Source organism: Protopterus annectens, chromosome 2.part1, assembly GCF_019279795.1.
Source record: "Protopterus annectens isolate FY-2018-M chromosome 2.part1, PAN1.0, whole genome shotgun sequence".
NCBI classification, from domain to species: domain Eukaryota; kingdom Metazoa; phylum Chordata; order Ceratodontiformes; family Protopteridae; genus Protopterus; species Protopterus annectens.
Window position 1 is genome coordinate 1463641251 of NC_056729.1, and position 22897 is coordinate 1463664147.

General features: G+C 39.7%; 1 protein-coding gene across 1 annotated transcript in view; it reads right to left on the reverse strand.

Moving 5' to 3' along the window:
* The window catches only part of WDR19 (WD repeat domain 19), a 3663919-nt gene that overhangs the window by 213859 nt on the left and 3427163 nt on the right, over nucleotides 1-22897 (reverse strand). The window lies entirely within an intron of this gene.

The window sequence follows — 22897 nt, forward strand, 5'->3', positions numbered from 1 at the left end:
CAGATACAGGAGCTTGAGGGGAGAGGGAAGGCTGAACCGATGCTGATGTTGTCTTTGGAGATAAAACTCTCCTCATAGCATCGAAGACACCATGGTTCCGACGAGAAGGAGTGGATGGACCCGAGAGTACTGTCCGATCCTCCCGCACCGAAATCCTGGGCTCCGAGTCTGAGGTAGGAGCCGAGCTCATCCGAGCCGAAGCTCCGAGAGGAAGAGTCGGCACTGACAAATTGGTTTGACTATCCTCCCAGGACCCGATGGGGGAGTGTCGGCTCCTAGAGTCCTCGGTCGGCGCCAAGGACATCTGAGTAGATGGAGCCGATAACATCAATGCGGGTATCGGCTCCAAGTTTTCAACAACCATTGGTTCAGTTTCCTTCGGCTCCGAGAGTCCAGTACGGCTCGGAGGAGGAGTAGACAAATCCGGTTCCATGGTCTTCGGCACAGACGAGCTGGTCGGGGCCGACAACAATTTGGCAAGTTCTGGTGCCTGTAAAAGCTTCTGCACCAGCCGATCCATGTCCAAATCTGAAAGGCTGACTGAGGACTTAGCTGAATGCACCAAAGGTGCAGACTGGAGCAGAGGTGAAGAAGGAACTTCAGAGACCAGCTCCAAAACTGAGAGCTGGCTCTGACTCAAAGGTACACTCGGTTCCGAAGTCTGTGGAACCGATGACCCTCCTCCTGAAATATTTGCCTTTTTTTGTCACTTTGTCTGAAGATCTGGAGTTTGAGGATTTGGAGGACATGCTAGTACCCTCATGGCTACTCAAAACCTTAGAAAAGATTGCTGTAGCAATCCCCTATCTATTAGCTTCCTCCTTCTCTCCAAGAGGACTCTTGAAGAAAAAGAATGGCAAATGCTGCAAGTGTCTTGGAGGTGTTTAGCCCCCAGACAGTAGACACATTGGATGTGTCTGTCAATGGCGGACATTTTCTGCCCACAATCTGGGCATTTTTTTGAATCCTGATTTAGGATGGGATTTCTCCTTTTCATCCGACATAGTTAATAACAAACAGTAAACTGAAAAGAGTAAGACAGAAAAATCCTTACTCACTAGTAAAGATTCACAAAACTACTAAGCCCAAACAGGGCACTAACCATAACAATATAATTACAGATTACAAATATAGGGCTAAGAGGCCCACAGAGAAGAACCCTGACTATTAGAAAGACTAATAAGAGTAAATAGGGTAAAGGCCCACACAAACCAAGAAGCCAACAGGGCACTAACTATTTAAACTGTCTAAAACTACATAAACTATAGATTATATTAATAAACAACCTGATATGAACACAACTATTTAGTAAGAAAAAGAAAAGTTTTTTTTTATAAACTTGCTGTTATTTTTCCCACAAATGGTCCGAGCTAGCTGGATCACCGAGATCTCTCTTGCCGCGGCAAACTAGATCTGAGGTAATTCCGGCAGTGCATTGTGGGATAAGGGGTTTGGTCTCAAGCTACTGGCAAACCTTGAGCTTTGCTATCGGCTCCGAACCCATCAGTGAGAATAAACGGCGAGATTTAACAACTTCACATATATAGTTTCCAGGAGTAACAATAAACTAAGTTAAAATAATTTTTAACATCAGCGGGGTTGAAATATGAATTAAGGCGAAAAGAATCTTTGTTTATTTTAAAATATGACACTGTATGTCCAAAAGGTTTAAACAGGGAGTGTAACTGGAAAAGTTTTTTATATGTCTTTAAGATGCAATTAGAAATAATTGAAAGATTGTGGGGTGTGTTTTTAATAAATTGTATAAAAGGAAAAGGTATTTGCGATAAACAAAGTACTCTGAAAAGGCTGTGAAAGCCGAGGCGCTACAGCAGTTAACCTGTGGATTATATACTGCTGTATTGTGTTGCTGTTTTGCTACTGCTGCTTTTTATTAAAAGAAAAAAGAAGGAAGAAATACTCCTGATAATTTATCATGTTACTGGTGGAGTGGATTTACTGGTCTAACATTTTTGTGGTAAAAGACTGCTGCTTGTTCTTTTGAGTGTGGTTTACATGGGTTAAAATAATAGACATTAAAATTCCAAATGACTAGCAAGTACACTTGGCACATTACAGAGTGTAAAAATCTAGTAGAGAAATGACCATCTTCATCATCATTTCAGCTGAATAGCTGTCGAATGTATAATTACTTACAGCACAGTAAACTCTATTTGAGTCTATAGAAATCATGCAGGTAGAACTTGTAAGAGTGATGTAAAGAAACATTAGTGGATAAGAAGGGTGAAATAGTTATGGAAGAAAGATGGGAGGGGAGAGATGAATAAAGTCAATCAGGGGGACGATTACACACACACATAGCCATGAATGTGTACTATTTTATATTTTGTGTTATTGTACATATTTTGTGTTACTGTATATTATTTGAGGAGCTTTTCTCCCCGGGCCTCTGCTGAAAAAGGGCAACAGCTCAGTTGGACTAACAGAGTCAACAAATGTCAAATAAATAAATAAGAAAAAGAAATATGTTTAAGAAGTAACAGGAATTATTTAGAGGGGGGATGAAAAAGTTTAAAGTATTGAAGAATATGGAGAATCTCATAGAACAAGAAGAAGCACAACTGCAGAGTGCTAAAGAGAAAATAAGGGAGCATCTGGAACATGCATGAGATTAGAAAAATGGGTCTATATTAAATCATTGAATGCTTAGAAAAACGAACAATGATTTATTGACCCCATGTAAGCGAAAGTTTACAAACTCAAACGCTTAGAACAGAGATTTTTTCCCCAAGGGAAAAAAATCACTGTTCCAAAACAAAATACACTTAAAACATAACATAAAGTGGGGGGGGGGGCTTCACCCCCGACGTGGGGGGCTGTGCCCCTCCCACCCCCCCCTACTTAAATATACCAACTCTGAGATCACACTACAGTGACGAAAACAGCAAAGTAACGGACGCAGCCAAGTGATTTCTTTCCCCAGGGAAAGAATTTGTTTATATGTCGCTTCGTCATTTTGCCTTTTCGTCTTTTCAAGTTCGACCAAGATGCATTCGAAAGAATGTGTTTTTGATCATCTAACAGGAACCCAGAAAAACTGCTGTTAAGAAACTGTTTGTGATAATAACTCCAGAGTATAAAAGCTTTTAGCACAATGACTTAGGTAAGAGAAGGTAGAAAGGGTTGTTGTCAGACTTAGAGAGCCTATTTTGGAAACGTTAATAAAATGTGTATACAACAGGGAAATGTGGAAATAAAGAAATAGCATAAATTGAAGCAATTATAGAAGACTTAAGGATGCCAAGGTTAGAGGTAGATGAGGCTCAACAATTAACAGTTGAGATAGGAGGAAATCTCCAGGAACAGATGGTATCCCGTGTGGAAATGTGGGAGGAAAGAAAGTGATAAAGATCTGGAATGTTTTATTTAACAGTACTTTAAAAGGAGGGGGAACACCAACATTCTGGAAGAAAACTGTAGTGAATGTAATACCTAAAAACGGCAAAGACACATGAGACCCAGCTTTGTATAGGTCCATTTCAATTTTAAACTATGATTATAAAGTATGAAACAGCAAAAAAACTGGTGCCCTCAGGTTCAGGTATTCATCCTGCTTCTACGGAAGACGCCGCCACTAATGTGGCTATTGCTACTGGTAGTGGAGCATGAAGGAAGGAGGTTTCCCAAAGTGCGGCAGCCACTTGTGTTTCATCTTCATTACCGTTCAATATGAATGGTTTGCTTGCTAACCCCCTCCCCATCCGCACTTCCAATTTTCACAAACGGCCTCTGGGGAAAGCACGTTTGAAGAGGAAGGCATCGGTAGAAGAAGGGAATCTCCTAACACTGAAGAAAATGTGGGAACAACACTAGTATGGAACCTATCCAGTCGCAGACTAACATCTACTGAAATGGACATTCTAAATAAAGGTATGAACTTCATAACAGCAAGCAAAATGACTCTGAAAATATTACTGAACTTAAAACATTTACTGGAAACGTCAGTTTGAAAATGTATTTTAATGATTCAAGTAGTATAAATGATTGTGTTAATGTTTTCAGGAAAGCTAGCTGTTTTACACCTCCTGTAGTCGATGCGGTATATGTTTTTGAGAAAGCATGTATTAGGGACATTTATGCGATGTATGAAGAGAGTAGAAGTACGAAGAATTTTTTAACCTGTCATTTAATGAGAGGTTAGCTTTAGAACGACTATGTCAGGATTCGACTTTGAGTTTCAGACCAGCTGATAAAGGTGGCTGTTTGGTAATTATGGATTACACATTTTACAGTGATGCAATGATTACTCTGCTTAATGATCCTTTGGTATATATTCCATTTATGGTGGAAGAAGTTAAACAATCTATAAATAGAATTGATGTTGAATTGTTTGATTGTTTGCAATTGGGACAAGTTAGCCTTGATCTGTTTAATTACTTCATTACAGAAGAACCTACCTTGCCCATTATACAGGGCCTCACAAAAATATGCAAGCGTGCCAGTATACCCCCATGAGACCAATAGTAGCTGGCAGGGGATGGTGCACTGAACCCCTCTCCACCTTTATAGAACAACACTTAAAACCAATTCTAGCTAAGAACATGACCATTTTGAAGGATACTGAACAGTTCCTTAGAGACTTGTTTGCTCATGTACAAGCTAAACCACCAAGTATTAATTGCACTAAGGTAGCGCTAGATATTGAGTCTTTATTTACATGTATACCCAATGATAAAGGGATAGAGATGTTAGGAGAGTATCTAAAGCAGGACGGCACATATGACATCCATAAGATAGATCTTCTTTGCATGCTTATGGAACTTGTTCTTGATAATATTTTTTTGTTTGAAAAAAGCATATTCAAACAAAGGGATGACGTGACTATGGGCACTTCTTGTGCCAATAGCTACTCCAACCTAGTTATGGCGAGTTGGGAGGAAACTTATATTACACCGCAACTCAGGACAGGTCAAGTTATATTCTACAGGAGATTTGCTGATGATCTTTTTCTCCTGTGGGAGGGTGGTGAGGCTGAGCTCTCTCAATTCTTAGATAGGCTTAATAGGAGCACTGATTTTCTTACCTTGACAGCTAATAGCTCCACTGTTACCATGGATTTTCTCGATGTTAAGAGTACTAGAGAGATCAATGGTGTATTTACCTCTGAAATATACAGAAAAAGCTGTCACAGGAACAGGTTTGTCCACAGACGAAGTATGCATCCTGGACATATTTTTAAGAATGTTGTAACAGCACAGATGCTAAGAACGTCCAGATTAACAGCAGATAATTCCACCTTCACTTGTGAACTGAAACACATGGAACAGAGATTCCTTGAGAGGGGTTATAATAAGAAAGAAGTTAGTTCAGTTACAGCTCGAGCTTTTGAATCCAGAACTCATGAAGGTAAACCCTATTTTTCCACACCAACTCAGTTTTGCAAGCAAAATTTGACCAATAATAAATTGAGAATACCAGTTACTTATGCTAGTAATATTAGGTTATTACAGGATATCTATACTAAGCATTGGAACATATTTAGATCTAATGAGAGAGTGGAATCAACAGTAGGAGAGGCCCCGAGCTATATGTATAAGAACAAAAGATCGCTCAAGAAAATGTTATGTTATCCAAAACTTGATCCTAGCACTGATACACAACATTCTGTAAGTACATTTCCCTGCCGGGCATGTAATTACTGCCACTTGATTGACAGCAGTGCTGAATTTAAACATCCAGATACCCATAAAAAGATGTCTTTTAGAGCAAAAGCAAACTGCAACACAATGAATCTTGTCTATTTAACCTACTGTACACTCTGCTATTGTTTCTACATTGGGATAACGACACAGAGGTTATGTGACAGGATGAGAGAACACCTGTATGACATCTCTAGGAAAGTTGAAACAAATGTTCTTTCTAAGCATATTATGTCATTGGGTAGACAGCACAGTTTCAAGTTTATGGTTGTTGAAACAGTTAGAGTAGGTAATAGGGGGCCCACACAGAACTAAGGTAGAAGGTAAAGAACTGAACTGGATCATTAGGATGAAGGCAAATATGGGGAAGGGCCTTAATGATAAACTTTCTATCAAACCAGTATTGGTGAATAGCCCCCTAGCAAGGTAGGTTCTAATAAGGTATAGTTTTGATATCAGTTTATTTTAATAAATGTATTTATTATTTGATATTTTAGTAAAGTTGTATTAATATATTTGTATAATGGGTTTTGAACTGAATTATATATTTTTATATATTTTTTGTGTTTTTTTTTATATTAAGTATTTATAGAATCAAGGGCTTTTAATTGCTCCTTAATTGCTTCTATTTACTGATTGGCTGTTCTGTCTTTTAAAAATATTGCAATTTGGAGGTTTATTTGTCTGATGAAGCGGCTCTGGCTGTGAAAGCGCTCACTGTTTGTTTTGGGATTAAAATCTTTAAACTTTACTGCTGTGTTCTGTTGCCTCCTTTGTTTCTGCTACTGTATGATTATAAAGTGTTTGTGTCTATAATAGCTAAAAGAATGGCAAAGTTGTTGCCAAAATTGATAAATATGGATCAATGTGGTTTTGTGGAAGGGAGGCAAACATTTAACAACATTAACACAATAATGGTAATCCAAAGGGAAGCAGAATGAAAGAAAAATTCTGCGGTTGTTGTTAGGTCTTGATGCAGAGAAAGAATTTGGCAGAGTAAGTTTGGATTTTATGAGTAGGGCAATGGAAGCATTTGCATTCTTTGCTACAATAATAAAGTTAATTAGGAGCATATATGAGGTATTACAGGCAAAAATTCAAGTGTGTGGGTACCTCTCTGACAAGTTCTGTTCAAACCAGGCAGTGGTGTATTCTTATTCCTTTTGCCATTTGCTTTATATTTAGAGTCACTGGAAAAGAAAATACAGCATTCAAAAATTCAAGGATATAAGTAATATGGTAATTAAGAAAAGTTGGCTTCATTTGCAGATGATATTATTTTGTATCTGATAAAACCAGACATAGGACATTTCAAAGTTGTGGAACATTCTGAGACTCTTTCATGTCTTTTTGGGATACAAAATTAATGAAGATGAAAACAAAGACAATAGTTGTAAATTATGAAGCCACTCACAAATTTTTTCAGCAATCCCCATATTTATGGAGACATAATAAAACAAAGTACTTAGGAGTATGGATTAAAAGGATTTTGTTATGGCAGCTAAGTTTATGTGGAAAGAAACTAAACAAAAGATAATACAATAACTGAGAAATTGGAAGTTCTGTTTTATGGATATGGATAAGCAAGATACAAGCAGTGAAAATGATTTAGTCCCTTTAAATTTATACAGAGATCAGGCATATCTTATCAACCGGAGGAGGAGTTGATGACAACAATTAATAAAGAGTTGAAGGATTTTTACCTGGGAGGGGAAGAGGGTGAGAGTCAAGTGGGATACGGGTATTCCTCCAACAGAGGTGGTTTCGGATTACCTGATTTGAAGGGGTATTTCAGAGCTACACAGTTAAGGCTCCTACACATAGCACAAGCAGAAAGTTATAATTCAAAGTGGAAAGGGATAGTGATGAGGCGGGGTGGAAGCTCAAGAAATAAGGAGAGACTGGAATTTTGGATGCAGCTCCTTAAGAATAACTACATTAACCATACAGAATATTATATTCATAAAGTGGCAGAAAGTATTCTAAGAAATAAGCCAACACAGGAATGGAGAAAGGAGATTCTGCCAATAGGAATGACTGTAATTAGGGGAAAAGAGAATAGGCAAGAGGGGGCTGGAATTACTGGAGAAAATTGACAAAGGAACCAAGGTATGGGGAGCAAATAATTAGAGACAGAAAGGTAACAGAATGGGAAGAGGCCAAGAATTAATTTGGACTCCAGGCTAGAGATTGCCTTCCCTATCATGGATTGATATCAGAATATAGGCTAAAAAAAGGAATAGGGGGATCCTAACTGAAAGATCAGCACTGGTAGAGTTGTTAAGTAGGATCTAGAACATAAGCTGCTGTTAAAAAAGGGATATTGAGTAGGACATATAAATATTGCATGATAACTATAGAAATCAATAAGAAGAGGTTATAAGGGATTGGGAGGAGAGATTAGATAAGCAATTCATAAAGAAACAATGAGAGGAAATATGTATGGCTCCCAAATATGAAACCAAGTCTAGAGGATTTAGGATCTTTGGAAGTATTTGCATGGGTATTTTTATATTAAAAGCAGACTCCAAATATTTTTCCTCAGGTAGATTGCAAATGTTGGAGGTGTGATGTGGAAGAAAGAGGTAACTAGGAACATATTTTATTGGGAGTATAATGAGTTGGCAGACCTTAAAAATTCCCTGCAGGCTACTCTGTCAGAAATTACTAAAAAACAAAAAGGTACCGAAACTAACTCAGCTGAAGAAGTGGTGAGAGCACACAGTGAAAGCACTAATTCTCTTTTGTGTGCATTAAAGTTTTTTGTTTTACCTTCAGCTGTGTTAGTTTCGGTACCTTTTTGTTTTTTAGCAGTTTCTAGTTATTGTACCATTCTATTTTTATTCTCAGCATATTTTCTGTACTCTGTCAGAAATACTGGGTGAACAAATTGATTTAACTAAGGAAATGTTTTTTTTTCTATGATACAGAATCAGAATTGCCTAGATATAGTAAGGCTTTGCTTGTTTAATTCTGAGAGTTTTCAGCAGCCACGTCCACATGCTATGGCAGCAAACGAGATCTGAGTTAGGTAAGGTGATGATGACATTATGAGCAAAGGGAGGAACTCGAGAGTTTCAGTGTTCTACAAGATGGAAGAAGCAGCCAAGTCGGATCCAATCCCCAACAGTTGAGGAATGAATGAAAATGACATCATCAGATCAATTATTTCTTGCATCATTATCAGATTTCTCTTTGAGAGTTACCCAGAAGCAAATAAGATGTATGTATCCAAAAAGATCAACACAACATCTCTGCTAATCTATTAGTGAGTTTTGAAAACAAAGGACGGCACTTCAAAATCAACAATATCACACTTTTCCTTCTTGCCCCACAGAAGGATGATCCTACTCTGCATGATCAACATACTTTGCTGTCATTCATCTCAATGATTTGCCTAAAGTACTACTACTACCCAGGGTTTAAATTTGTACAAACAGTTCATCCTTTTGGTTGACTTCATTAACCCCTTAACATTTCATGTAAAAAAAAAAAAGTCATCCATATCTATCAAATAACTGGCCTTCACCCACCTTTCAAAAACAACTTGCATATGCATCATCACATTATTAGGACATCAACATTTTTCAGTCAACCCTGGAATAAAGAAACAATCAAGTTTTGCAAACTTAAAACATTTAACTTTATACTCCCAGCAAGGAAAACTAACTTCTGTCAACATCCAACAAAATTCAAACCCAGATCACATGGTCTGTAACTTTAAACCACTTACACATGTTTAATATAGTGTTATTTTGCTTAACCAGTTCAGCAGACAGGCTGTCTCCTATATTTTCAATGGTCATACCCCTCTCTATTTTGGAAGTCTGTTTTAAGTTATACAGCCTTCTTTGATATACAGATTTCAGCCAGCAACACGCAGCACAAAATCCATTTCAGAATATAAAAGTCTTCCATAAATATCTAGTCACACAGCTGCCTGGATACTTAGAAACATGAAGCAAGAAAAGGGAACGAGCCTCAAATTATTACATACATAGCAGCAAATACAGTTAAATTATAAACTTTAAGTGTCAGACACAAGCTCTGCCATGCAGATAAGATTCTGAGGACAGAAACATGTTCTACAATAGAAACTAAGAGTAATGCTACTCAACGCCAGAAGTCTAAACCTCAAGATGCACGCACTCGAAACTCTCCTTAGCATGGAGAACATCGATATCTGTGCAGTAACAGAAACCTGGTTCAGGGCTCCCGAGAGCACCCCAGCACTACCAGGTTATACCTCATACCATGCTTTTTGGCCCCAAAACTTGAACCGAACCACAAAAGGAGGGGGAGTATCGAAATTCATCAAAGATACCCACACATCCAGGTTGGTGGCAAAGCACGAAGCATCAGAGACTATCCATGTGCAACTAACAGTGGGTAAAACTGCCTTCCAGTTTATAGCCTGCTACAGACCACCCTCCCAAACCCAGGAACTCCACTCGGCCTTTCTGAGAACACTGGAGAATATGAAGGTCTCTCCAAACACCATTATATTGGGCGACTTCAACTACCCAAACATAGACTGGGAGCATTACTCTAGCTCCACCACCCTAGCCCAAAGGTTCCTAGAATTTATAAACTCAAATGCTATGGAACAACTTGTTACCACTCCCACAAGAGGGGAAAACATACTGGACCTGATCATCACCAACATGGGGACTCTATGCTCCAGACCAGAAGTGTATCCCTCACAGTTAAGATCAGACCATAAACTAATCTCACTGGATATTCACATCCCGACCCCACCCCCTGCCCAGAAAACCACAGTGAAAAACTTCTCTAATGCAAATTTCACACTCCTCAAAACTGAGGTGGAATCCTTCAAAGCCCCCGGGCCTGTGGAAAATATGGCCCAGACCGCAGAATCCTTTATAAACGCATTCTATGAACACCTTCAGGAATGCATGGATCATGCGATCCCAAATAAAACCAAGACCCAATCCTCCAAAGGCAGACGTCCTGTCTTGTGGACCCCAGCCATAAACAAACTATACAATAGAAGGAGGAAGCTACTAAATGATAGAGCAAAATCCCAGAAAGGGAAGGCATCACTGATCAGTATTAGCAAAAAACTACGGGCACTCATAAAATTGTCTAAGGCCAGCTTCGAGAGAAAAATTGCACAGGACACTAAGGATAATCACAAGGCTTTCTTTAGTTATGTTATGAATCTGGGTGGTAATTCCCAGATATGCTCAGAATTAGTCCAAAATGACAAAAAATACACTGAACCCACAGACACTGCCAACAACCTAGCTGGCAGGTTCAGCGCAAACTTCTCCCCCCCCCACCAAAAGGGCAAATATCTATCCCAGCAGAGTGCTGCCCCCCTGACATCTCAGATGCTCAGGTAAGAGCCAACCTCTCCAAAGCAAAAAACTCAGCATCAATGGGACCAGACGGTGTCCCGGGCTGCGTCCTACATGAACTCCAAGAAGAGCTAAACCCAAACATAAAACTACTGTTCAATCTCAGCCTTACTACAGGATATGTGCCCAAAGAGTGGCGTACAGCAACAGTGGTCCCTCTCCATAAAGGTGGTGCCTCAACGGATCCTGGAAACTATCGCCCCATAAGCCTGACTAGCTTGGTCTGCAAAGCTATGGAAAGGATCATCATGGACCTCATAAATAAAGATATTGGGGACCTACAGACACTGGATCCTACCCAGTTCGGCTTTGTTAAGGGCAGATCCTGCCTCTTAAACCTGGTTGATTTCTTTGAAACAGTCACCAAGGCCATTGACGAGGGAAGGTGGTCCACACAGCCTACCTGGACCTCGCAAAGCCTTCGATACAATACCCCACTCGGGCATTATAGATAAGCTCACCAGCTTAAATATAAACCCCTATGTCACTAGATGGATTGCAAACTGGCTCAAGGACAGAACCCACATGGTTAGAATTGCTGGAGCCATGTCAAACTCCAAACCAGTTACAAGTGGTGTCCCACAAGGCTCAGTCCTGGGACCTCTCTTGTTCTGTATATATTTCTCGGAGGTACAGGCCAACACGGAAGGACTGTGGCTGACCAAGTTCGCAGATGACTGCAAACTGGGTGCCATAATCAACTCTCCAGCCGACACAAGCATCCTCCAAAAGGGCCTCATAGAAACAGACAACTGGTGCCAGAGACATGGCCTCAAGCTAAATGCCAAAAAGTGTATAGTCATCCCCTTTGGCAAAAACAAAGTGCCCACAAATTACCACATAGGTGGTAATCCATTAAGTACAGAAGAAGTAATTAGGAACCTGAGGACCCAAGTTGATAGCAATCTCTCATTTGACAACCACATGGCCAAAGTGGTTAGAAAAACATTTTATATAACCCACCTAATCATGAAGGGATTCACATCTAGATCAGGGGAGGTCATTGTGCCTCTTTACTCATCCCTCATCAGGCCCATAATTGAATACAATGCCCCATTTGGGATGTACCTTACCCGACACTTGCAGCAACTGGAAAGACCCCAAAAGTACCTCACCAATAGGATCAAGGGACTCAAACAGATGCCCTACGCAGTTAGGCTAAAGAAACTCCAGCTCTACTCAGTTGCTTACCGCCTACTCAGAGGCGATCTGTGCCTGACGTATAAAGCCATGTCCAACCCAGAATTAATGGACATGCTCCACCTCAGGAAATCCAAATCCCTTAGAGCTACACGCTCCAGGGACTTAAACCTCAGCACAGAAATAAATAGGACATGCTGGAGGGACAGATTCATATCCCAGAGGCTCCCCTCACTCTGGAACAAAATCCCAATCTATGTTAGGCAGAGTCCCTCAATGACCCTCTTCAAGAGAAATCTTGACGAGTGGATGGGAGATCGTAGGTTTACCCCTGGGATCTCTTCTGTGTCCCTACTAGACAGAGGCACAGTAAACTAACCTCAAAAGGGCTATCTTCTGTGACCTACTATACAGAGGCACAGTCAACTAATCTAAAAGGATGGCAAAAGCCAAACACACTCTGGCTAGGCTTATAAATGCCCTAGGGCAGATAGCCTAGTATCAACCTATGAGCCTATAAGTGGGAAACAGCCATTCTCTCATTTTTATTTCATTACTCTATGTTTTTATTTTAGTTATTACAAGCGCATGATCTGAAATAGTTGTTGGGTTTATATCAAGCCCTTCAACTAAATTTCCTGTGAAATGTAAATTCAGTCTAGCCTAGCCCAGTTTTTGTATCTAGGGGAATAATATATAAATCCACCCCAAGCTCCTAGTACTGAATTTACATTTTCCATGCCAAATATTTTCATAAATTTCTTCAAAAGTCTACCCTCTTTTGCTATACTTTCCCTTCTGGACCCACATGCATATCTTTACTGCTGCAAATCAAGTTCTAATTCCTACCTATAAGTAATATTCATAGGTAGGTACTAGGCTATTGGCCCTAGGGCCTATATAAGCCTAGCCAAACGGTACCCTGGCTTATGCCACCCAAGAAAATTATTTTCCTGTGCCCCTGTCAAGCAGAGCCACAAAAGTGATCCCCGGGGGTGAATTTCCTATCTCCCATACAATCAATTTGAAGCTTTGTTTGATATAGACAGGTAGTTTGTTCCAGAGTATGGGAAGTTTCTGGGACAGGAATCTATCCCTCCAGCATGTTCTGTTTATTGTGGTGACAAGGTTTAGGTCCCTAGAGTGTGTAGCTCAGAGAGGGATTTCTTTAAGTGGAGCATGTCCAACAGCTCTGGGTTTGACATAGCTTTGCATGTTAGGCAGAGATCGCCTCTGAGTAGGCGATATGCTTCAGAGTAAAGCTGGAGTTTTTTGAGATGGTCTGCGTAGGGCATCTGTTTGAGGCCAGTAATCCTCTTTGCAAGGTATTTCTGTGGTATTTCCAGTTGTTGCAGATGTCTTGTGAGGTACATACCAAAAGGGACGCTGTACTCAATAATGGGTCTAATGAGTGATGAGTAGAGGGGAAAAATTATTCCTGGATAAGAAACCTTTTGTTTTGAGGTGTACCACACAGAAGGATTTCTTGACTACTGTGGCGATGTGATTATCAAAGGAGAGACTACTGTCTGCCGGTGTCCCAAGGTCACTTATCACACTTTTGGTGTTAAGTAGACTACTGTCTATGTGGTAGTTCATGGGTACAGAGCTTTTACCAAAACGGATGACAATGCACTTTTTGGCATTGAACTTGAGGCCATGGCTTTGACACCAAACATCTGTCTCAGTGAGGCCCTTTGTAGGATGTCCACATCGTTAGGAGTTCTGATTATGGCTCCTAGTTTGCAGTCATCTGCGAACTTTGTTAGCCAAAGACCTTCTGTGTTAGCCTGTACTTCAGAAAAGTAGATACCAAACAGGAGAGGAGCTAGGACTGAACCCTGTGGTATTCCTCTTGTCACTGGTCTGAAGTTGGATTTAGAGTCTGCAACTTTCACAGTGTGGGTTCTGTCAGTGAGCCAGCTGGCAACCCATCTTGTGACATAGGGATTTATACCTAGTTTAGTGAGTTTATCTATAATTCCAGAGTGGGGGATGGTGTCGAAAGCCTTGGCGAGAACTACATAGGCTGTGTGAACCACCTAACCCTCATCTACGGGTTTGGTGACAGCTTTAAAGAAATCTATCAGGTTTAGGAGACATGATCTGCCTTTTACAAACCCGAACTGGGTAGGGTCCAGAGTTTGGAGATTATCAATGTCATTGTTTATAAGTTCCATGATGATACGTTCCATAGCCTTGCAGACCAGGCTCATCAGGCTAATGGGGCGGTAGTTCCCGGGGTCTGTGGTGGCTCCCCCTTTGTGGAGTGGGATAACCGTTGCTGTGCGCCATTCAGTGGGCACAAAGCCTGAGGTGAGGCTATCATTGAGCATGGTACTTAGGTGGGGTACCAGTTCATTTGTAGTTCACGTAGAACACAACCTGGGATGTTGTCAGGTCTCATGGATGCTGTGTTCTTGGCTTTGGAGAGTGTGTTTTTTTACCTGTGCAGCCGTGATTACAGGAACTTTGCATTCTTCTGGTATAGAGATGGCCCCTTCAGGGGATGAGAGAAGGGTAAAGTTAGCACTGAACCTATCTGCCAGGATGTTGGCAATATCAGTTGGTTCTGTATATTTAGTGCCATTGTGCTGTAACTCAGAGCAGATCTGAGTGTTGCCATTTAGATTATTGACATAGCTATAGAATGCCTTGTGGTTGTCTTTAGAATCAGTGGTGATTTTGTTTCCGTAACTAGCTTTTTAGGATTTTTATGAGGGATCTCAGCTTCTTACTGAGGCTGACCACAGAGTTCCTCCAAACATGGGATTTTATTTTTTTTTGCAACAGTTTCTTTCTTCTGTTGTAGAGCTTGTTTACGGCAGGGGACCATCAGACTGGCTTCCATTTTTTGGAGGATAGCAATTTTGGTTCTGTTAGGGATTGCATGATCCATGCAATCATGTAAGTGCTTATAAAGTGCAATTGTATAGGATTCAGCAGTCGTACCTCTATTGTCCGTCAGCACGGGTGTCATGAAGTTTGCCACTTCTGTCTTAAGAAGCGTGAAGTTGGCTTTGGAGAAATTTTTTACATTGGTTTCCCTAATGGGGTGTGGGATGTGGATGTCTAGGGTGATTTGCTTGTGGATGGATCTGACCAATGAGGAAATGACCTCTGGTTGCCCATGTTGGTAATGACCAGGTCTAGGATATTGCTGCCCCTGGTGGAGGTGTGGATAAGTTGATGCAATGCGTTGGAATTTATGAATTCCAGAAAATGTTGAGCACAAGAGTTGGTACATAAGTAGTTTTCCCAGTTAATGGTGGGGTAGTTGAAATTGCCCATTATTAGGGTGTTAGGTTGTACCCTAATATTTTAGAGTGTATCAAGAAATCAGAAGTGAGAATCCCAGGGCATGGTGGGGGATCTGTAGCAAGCTACAATCTGTATTGCAGTCTTGCCCAGAGTTAGTTGCACTTGGATAATCTCGGTTGCATTATGCTGAGCAACTAGCCTGGAGGTGTTGATATCCTTAATGAATATGGACGCGCCTCCGTCTTTAGTGCTTCGGTCCAGGTTAGGTGGCCGAAAGGTGTGATATGAATTACAGCCTGGTAATTCAGGGGTGCTCTCTGGAGCCTTGAATCAGGTCTCTGTCAATGCACAGATGTCGATATTCTCCATTTTAAGGAGTCCCTCAAGTGAGTGCATTTTGAGGTTTAGACTTCTAGCATTAAGTAGCATTACCCTCAGATTTTGCTTGCTTGCACCTGTTACGGTGGTGAATTTGTCATTTGAATCTTGCCTAAAAAATAACTACAGAGGTGGCAAGAGCCTTAGCCAGTATCCGGAATCCCAAGGTTGACAGGTGCAGGCCATCTCTGGCAAAGCATCGTGGTTTGTCGATCATGTCATCCCAGGCAGACAGATACTGGATCTCCTTAGAATGACACCAGAAGCTTAGCCAATTTTTGAAGTCAATCATTTTTGTCCTTGTACTGTGGTATCATTCTGGGTGATGGCAGGATGCTACTCAGGGCTAGGGTCATACCTGCCTGGGCTACAAGATTGGACACAGCTCCTCCATGGCTCTTTTCATATAGTCCACGGAGGTACGTCTCAGGTCATTCACACCAACATGGACAATGACAGAGTCATATTTGTACTTGTTGTGGAATGACCTGAGTGCATTCATTATGTGGCAGATCCAGGCAGCTGACAGTAACTTTCTCCTTGTTTAGCCTGGTGAGTGGAACATCAGTTTGTCTGACTATAGAGTCACCTATGACTAGAGTGTTGGGTACATTGTTATGCCTTATGGGCTGTGGTTGAGTGGCACACCGAGTTTGTGGGCTATGTGTCATTCGAGTTGTGTTGGGGGGGGGGGTGGAGGCTGCTTGTGTTTCTGCTTTGGAGGTCTTTGTTGCTTAGGTAGATTTTTTGAGAGCCTCCACGAATGTAGGTGTGTGTTTTGTGTTTCTGTGTGTGTGTTTTGGTGGTGTAGGTTTTGAGGGACTATGTGATGAGTGTGGTGTGGTACAAGTGTTTACCTTCTCCTCTTGACTGTCTAGTCCAGTCTTGGGTGAAGAGAGCTTTGCATCCAGTTTGGCTATATAAGTGCATCTCTAACAGGTTGTAGTGTTGGGTGGTAGGAGGAGAGGGTTGTCTGTGTACATGAAGCAACTGCTGCATTGCCCCAAGATGCCCAGATTCATCAGGCAGAAAGGAGAAAACACCAGGAGCTGACCCTTAGACATGCCTGGATAGGTGCTTATTTATTAAGTACTAAAAACTGTTTTCCTCTAGACAAGTGAGGGAAGTTGAGTGCTGTAATAATTTGTAGCTTATTTAGTGCTTACAATGAGTTCTGAACAAGTGCTGAGCTCAAAGAAACAGATTTGAGTGCTGAAACTAGAAAACTGGCTAGTTGTAAGAAACAAAATTAAGCTAGAAGGCTTCCCTCCAGCATAGAAAGGCTTGGGGGCTCAGAAGCTTACAAACAGTCCTGGATACAGCAAATCTGTATGTGGACTAGACGACTTGCAGGAAAGGCAGGAAACAAGCTTAGAATTTTTATTTTTTTTTGTAAAGTAGAAAGGGGAAAGGAGGAGCAGAAACTAACTGGGTTGGCCTTCTTAAATGCTCTCCCTAGATTAGGTAGAATGAGGTAATGACACTAGACTGGGATGAGTGTTCCAGATCAAATTTACAGTAGGAGCGGGCAACTGCAAAGCCAACAAGTATAAAAACAGGATACCAATAGGGAGATAGGGTGGGAAACAAAAATCAGAACAAACAAACCCAACCAGATGCTTAACAATTGTAGAAAATTCTAGTTAATACCTCACACACAGTGAAACTAGCTAGCAAAGTATATGCAGACAATAAAATCACTATAAACAACTCAGAAATAAGCAAAAAACAGGATACTTAATGTTATATATCACAGATTAGTTAGCTCAGATCCCTTCCTCTGACTTCCTCCGATTAGCTCAGTGTGAAATGGCAGAACCACTCACAAGTTAACTTCTTAAGAAACAAAGGTGAAACCTGAAACAACTTTAAAAAAAGCTTGAAAGAACCAATGAGGTGCTTACTCCAAGGTGTAGTTCAGGCAACCCCAGTCAGCCAATGACCACAAACAATTCACTCTCACTGAAATGCTATACTGGCTTTGACTAAGCTATGATGGCCTGGAACATGTGCTCAGACACACAGCCTCTACTAACAAACAACTAAGCCCAAAACTTAAGCCTGAATATGGGCAATGCTACACTACCAACACTACTTAGGTAGAAAAAAACGCAGAAATGTTTAAACAGATAAAGAATCAAGGAGACTCTAGACAATGTTTTTAAATGCAAAAAAGTTATATGATACACTCCTAGCAGGAAATCAGAGCAAACAAACTCAACCATGTGCTTAACAATTGTAGAAAATTCTAGTTCATACCTCACACACAGTGAAACTAGCTAGCAAAGTATATGCAGACAATAAAAGTGCTATAAATAACTCAGAAATAAACAAAAAAGGATACTTAACATTATATATCACAGATTAGTTAGCTCCGAGCCCTTCCTCCGACTTCTTCCGATTAGCTCAGTGTGAAATGGCAGAAAAACTCACAAGTTAACTTCTTAAGTAACAAAGTTGAAGTCTGAAACAACTTAAAAAAAAGCTTGAAAGAACCAAATGAGGTGCTTACTCCAAGGCGTAATCCAGGCAACCCCAGTCAGCCAATGACCACAAACAATTCACTCTCACTGAAATGCTATACTAACTTTGGCTAAGCTATGATGGCCTGGAACATGTGCTCAGACACACAGCCTCTACTAACAAACAACTAGGCCCAAAACACAAGCCTGAATATGGACAATGCTACACTACCAACACTACTTAGGTAGAAAAAAAAACTGCAGGAATGTTTAAACAGATGAACAAGGAGACTCTAGAGAATGCTTTTAAATGCAAACAAATTATATGATACACTCCTAGCAGGAAATCAGAACAAACAAACCCAACCAGATGCTTAACAATTGTAGAAAATTCTAGTTAATACCTCACACACAGTGAAACTAGTTAGCAAAGTATATGCAGACAATAAAAGTGCTATAAATAACTCAGAAATAAGCAAAACACAGGATACTTAATGTTATATATCACAGATTAGTTAGCCCAGAGCCCTTCTTCTGACTTCCTCCAATTAGCTCAGTGTGAAATGGCAAAAACACTCACAAGTTAACTTAACTTTTCCCTTGATAAAAGCTGATTATTTCTCCTATAATTTTCTTAAGCTCCATTATAGCAGTTGTAGGTGAAATATAAATGCATGTCAGTGTAATCTTCCTCCCATGCCAGTAGCCCTTAGTACTACAAATCTACCATTTCTATATTTTTAACCTCTTCTATCACTATTGGAGCTCCTGTTGCAATTAATATAAGTATTCCTCTTTTCCTTTGACCCAGGTATTCCCCTGAATAACCATCCTGAAAATCTTTCTTTTTCAAATTCACATGTTCAGTTCTTTCCAAGTGTGTGTCTCCTGTAGCACTATTTGCACTGTACATTTTTATCTAGTTCACTGCTGTTTCCTTTTTGTATTTATAAGTGAGACCATTGACATTTAAAGACATTACAGAAACCAACATTGTATTAAAAGTTCTTATTCTCACCTTTTATGCATAACAACGTTTTTGTTTAACATCTAGTTACAGCTTTTGTTACATGCATAGACAGACTGTTTAGCAGGTTGAATTTGTATACAGTTATTTCTTGTCATATCCATTTGAGCCTACTTCACATCCTACAAAACCTTTTGTTTTATTGAAAGCCCTAAAAAAAACACACCCTCAATAGCCCCGTAAAACCTATTAAAAAGCACAAATAAGCAACTGGAATGGTATTCCACAGCAGGAGTTACTTATCATAATGTTCTATCTGTGTTGTACATTTTCATTCCTCCTCAACCTGTAGGTCTTGGAAGAAAAAGAAAAAAAAAAACAAGAGCACCTGTTTGCAATAGTATCCCCACTACACTTAAAAATAACTGTAAACAATTATTTATAGCATGTAAAGAAAATCATACACTATAAAACAGTACTATTAAGAAAAAAATATTGTTTTACTTACAGTTAGCTTTCTCCCTCCCCTAAGTATTTTTCTGAAAATAATGACATGAAGTAGGACATATGCTTTAGACACCCCCACAAGTCCAAAAAAAGTCCAATAGTTACAGATTTCTTGTTTTGTCATATTTCATAAAAATAATTACTGCTTTGTAATCTGAAATTTGTCCATTTCCATGTTACTGGTCTTATTCCTGTTCATCTCCATCTCCCAAATCCTGTCTCTGCTTCATTTCCAACATACTATTAATTCTTCTAGTCAACTCTCGTGCTCCCTTCCTTCTCTCCAGCATTTCCATTAGTCTCTCTATGGTCTTTATTACCAGAAGAACAAAAAGCAGAATCTCCTTCTGTTTCACAGCTCACTTCTTGTTGGACAAACTTTTGTATTTCCTCCTTAGCATGTACTTCATCAAAAAATTATTTTGTCCCTCCAGGGAAGAATATTTTGAAGATAACTGGGTACAGTAGTTTGAATCTCATGCCTGCTTCTCTACATTCCCTGAATAGTGGAACACATTTATTTCTCTTCTGCCTGGTGTACAATGAGTAACCATTCTCCACAAATACTCTGCTGTCTCCCTTTTATAGTGTTTTGTCCTTCTGCCACAATTATGTCAGAATCAACTCTTTCTGCTGGTAGGATTGCATCTTTACTACTAAAGGCCTACTATGCTTTCTCATAGCCAGGTTTGGAGCATACATACAATGTGCTCTTTCAACTAACAACTCCTGCTTTGGAATACCAATCCAATTGTTTATTTGTGCTTTCATAAAATTAATACAGTCTGTTCCTTTCAACTACTCTGGTACACCTTAAAATCTCAGGTTTTCCCTACATGCTCTGTCCTCTAATTCTATTATTTTTTTAAACATCTCTTCTTGAGCAGTCTCATATTCAGCAGGTCTTTTCTTCTTCTGAATATCTGTTTAAAGCGTCTTCCATTTTTCCAGCCTTTTATTATTTGAGTTGACCATCAGTGTTTTGTTTATTTTAACCAGGTCTGTGTGTGGTTGTCTTATATTTTCCTCTGGGTTACTGGAAGTCATGTCTGGAGGCTGCACTGTTTTTGTTGCACAGCTACAGAACTTTTCCCAGTCAGTGTTTTTTCCTCACCTTTTATAGCTGATTTTCTTTCAGGTCCTCTGTATTTCTGTTTTCCTGGCATCCAGGCAGTGCATTTACTAGGCAGTTATTGACATTTACCCAGAAACACAAAATTCTACTGGTCTTCTCTGCTGAGTTTCTGTTTTCATACTGGGAGAGCTACAATTAAGCTATTACTTAATGTGCAACCATCTTCAGGTATTGATATACTCTTGATAAGATCGATAGATACATGGCTTACAAACAGGACATGGCAAGTATCATACAGCAACTGGACATGTAAATTACTTGGTTACAGTCAGGGTGGCCCACAAGGCTCTTTTCTAGGCCCATACTTGTTTAGATTGATCTATCTTTTTCGTCTCATGTGTTCTACAGTCTGTATGCAGTTGACTTGATACTGGGTAAAATGATTACATGTGTTACAGATAGGGCATGTCTGCAAGATAACGTGACTAAATTAACCATTTGGACATGGGAGAATAATATGCTGACAAATGCATCAAAAAATAAGCATATAAGATTTGGTAAACAAGCTGAAAGGTGAATATTTAATACAGCACAAAGTGATTGAAACTGCAGATTCATTTATTGACCTGGGTACATAAGTAGATCTAGCTGTGAATTTTTCTAATCATATCAACCAACTGGTTAATGACAATTATAGAACTACAGATAGTATAAAAATATTTACAAAGTCTACAAAATCAGAAATGATGAAGTCATTGCTTGTTAGTTATACTAGACCCAAACTTGTGTAAGGAATAACAATTTGGAAACCATATAAGAAAACAAGCATGAGTAAACTGGAAAGAGTACAGCAGAAATAGAACAAGGGCATCCATGGATGTAAACATTTAAGTTATTATGAAAACCTAAAATATCTGAACTTGTACAGCATCTCATATAGATATCTAGGAGGAGATTTTATTCAGGTATATAGAGCATTTAGAGACAACTACCTCTGGGAATGTTTGGGGTTATCAAAAAGTAGCAGAGAATCTAGAACATTCTACAGGAATGAGAAGTGCACTAATTAGTTCTCTAAGAGAACAGCTGACACAAGGAATAGACCACCAAATTACATTAAAGCAAGTACTAGTTTAGATATTTTTAAGAACACCCTGGACACTTATTATGGAAACAACTGTCTTGGTATATTGGCAGGCCAGAAGGGCATTAATGCCACTGCTTGAAATATTTGTATGTATGCATATATGGAAGAGTAAATTAAAACTATGCATAGTCAAGCCTGAATTCCCAAGCATTCCCAGCTTCCACCCTTGCAGATCTTGTGGAATTACTTACTACCTCTGACTATTGTATAGCTGCTAGCATGTATGTATGTGTCTTTTGGCTTTTCCTGGTTAGGGGTCGCCACAGTGGAACTCCGGTCCGCTAATGATTGGCAGTTGATTTTTACGTGCCAAGTTGCCAGCCCTGACACACAACCTTCAATGAAGGTACGCCCATTCACGCATGTCTCCACGCAGAAGACTCTCATTGTATAGCTGCTAGTAATCTTTCAAATTTATAGTTAAAATCTATCATTAAGCTGCTACTAGCCTCTCAAATGAGTATCTAAAATCTAATAGCGTAAATACACGCTAATTTAACTATATTTTCCTTCCAGTCTACTTTAACAGCTTTACCCCTTCTCTGTCTTGTATTCACCAGACTTTCATTACCCTCTTTATTCTTCAGCCTGCTCTAACCATCTCTTATATCCTTGTTATAACTTCTACCCACTGTGTTATACTTTTATGCTTTATTTTTCATAATGTTTTCTTAACTGTGCTCTCTTCTGAATTGTTTCAGTGTGCGTTCCTGCTTCCCTGTTTAAGTAGTCTACCAAATCCTAGGATAACTCTAGTCAAATATGATTCAACTACTTACTGTACCTGTTTTTTTTTTAGTTATTACAGTTATAGTCTATTTATTACATAGTTCTTATAACATTCAGTTTTTGGTACTGTATTTTATTGTTACAGTACTACCGATAATAATCAATGTCTGTTACTATATTCTATTGTTCT